Raw genomic sequence first — 2,500 nt, forward strand, 5'->3', positions numbered from 1 at the left:
TTTGAGTTCAGTACTGCATATTACTTAGAATTATGTGATTTTACGTCTGCAATACCGAAAATCATTTAGCGATAATCAAAACCACAAAATCAAAACTATAGGGGTAAATTATCAAATAATGATGGTAAAATAAACAATCCTTATGCTGGTGATAGAATTAACAATAACAGCTGAAATAATTCCAATTGGAACAATTAAGATAACTGTGATGACAGTGATGATAATGATGGTAATGACAATGAATAAATTAACATAGAAATTATAACTTCTTCACGCTCTAACACGCTTTAGGAATAGGATTCAGGACCATAAGTCACTCGCTGCCAACTAAGCTGTGATTTTTTCCATTCTATTCTCTCTCTCTCTCTCATTCTCTCTCCCTCTCTCTCTCTTTCTTTCTCTTCTTGTCTGTCTCTGTCTATCTATCTATTTCTCTCTCTCTGTCTATCTATCTATCTACTCTCTCTCTCTATCTCTCTCTCAATCTGTCTCTCTCTCTCTCTCTCTCTCTCTCTCTCTCTCTCTCTCTCTCTCTCTCTCTCTCTCTCTCTCTCTCTCTCTCTCTCTCTCTCTCTCAATCTGTCTACCTCTCTGAACATCTCTCTCTCTCTTTCTCTCTCTCTCTCTCTCTCTCTCTCTCTCTCTCTCTCTCTCTCTCTCTCTCTCTCCTCTTTCTATATCTCTCTTTCTGTATGCGTGTCTCTCTTCTCTCTCTCTCCCTCATTCTCTCTCTCTCTCTCTCTCTCTCTCTCTCTCTCTCTCTCTCTCTCTCTCTCTCTCTCTCTCTCTCTCTCTCTCTCTCTCTCTCTCATTCCCTCTCTCTCTCTCTCTCTCTCTCCCTCATTCTCTCTCTCTCTCTCTCTCTCTCTCTCTCTTTCTCTCTCTCTCTCTCTCTCTCTCTCTCTCTCTCTCTCTCTCTCTCTCTCTCTCTAACGTAGAAACTTTCAGTTCATTTGCATACAGGCTACATGGAATTAGGGAGTGAGGGGAGTGAGGTGAAGCGAAAGAGAAAAGGGGAAGGTGAAGGGGAGGATAAGGCGAAGGGAAAGCTATAAGGCGAGAAGAGATAAGGCAAAAGGAGGAGGAGGGGAGGAGGCGAAGAGGGAAGAGGGGAGGAGGCGAAGAGGGAAGAGGGGAGGAGGCGAATAGGGAAGAGGGGAGGAGGCGAAGAGGGAAGGAGGGAGGGGGGGAAGAGGGGAAACTATAGGAGATGAGGCGGAGAGGGAAGAGAGAGGAGGAGGAGAGGGAAACAGCAGGAGATGAGGCGAAGAAGGAAGAGGGAGAGATGAGGCAAGAGGGAAAGAAGGAGAGAGGAAATAATTCAAAGGGGGATGGGAGGAAAATACTCGTTTCTAGGCTTTGAAAAAAATGCCATCTCATTCACGGGCTTTCTCACGTCTTGCCCTGTTATGATGCGAATGATGTTGACTGATTGATGTCCGGGATAGAGATGTGTGTCACTCCTTCTCTGTTCCTCTGTTTTCCCATACCTTAACTTTCTTGCCTTCTGTCTATTTTCGCTTTTGTATATTCTAATTATGTATCTGCATGTTTTTGTTTGATAAAACACACAAAAAACAGCTCAAATTTGAAAGTAATAAGAAAGTATTCGAGTGATATATATATATATATATATATATATATATATATATATATATATATACATATATATACATATATATATATATATATATATATATATATATATATATATATATATATATATATATATACACACACATTTGTGTGTATGTATGTGTGTGTGTGTGTATGTATGTATATATGTATATATATATATATATATATATATATATATATATATATATATATATATATATATATATATATATATATATATATATATATATATATATATATATATATATATATATATATATATATATATATATATATATATATATATATGTATATGTATGTATGTATATACATATACAAGTAGAAAAGTATGAATGAGAATGAAGATCATCACAATACAAAAGATGTATTTGACCGGTTTCGAATATATACATATATGTATACATTTATGTATGTATGCATGTGTGTATGTATGTATTTATGTATGTATATATGTATGCATGCATGTATGTATGTATGTATGCATGTATGTATGTATACATGTATGTATGTATGTATGTGTGTATGTATGTATGTATGTAAATATGTATGCATGTATGTATGTGTATGCATGCATGTATGTATGTATGTATGTATGTATGTATGCATGTATACATGTATGTATGTATGAATGTATGCATGTATGTATGCATGTATGTATGCATGTATGTATGAATGTATGCCTGTATGTAATAATAATAATAATAATAATAATAATAATAATAATAAAGAGTTTATTAAGTAAAGTTTTAGTTACAAGGGTAAAATTGTTACTTTACAAAGTTATCATTTAAGTGTCTAATACAATAGGGAATAGTAGACATATAATATCTGGATGAATGACACTTTGGTTCACATAATTTAT

The sequence above is a fragment of the Penaeus vannamei genome, chromosome 10, assembly GCF_042767895.1.
Source record: "Penaeus vannamei isolate JL-2024 chromosome 10, ASM4276789v1, whole genome shotgun sequence".
NCBI classification, from domain to species: domain Eukaryota; kingdom Metazoa; phylum Arthropoda; class Malacostraca; order Decapoda; family Penaeidae; genus Penaeus; species Penaeus vannamei.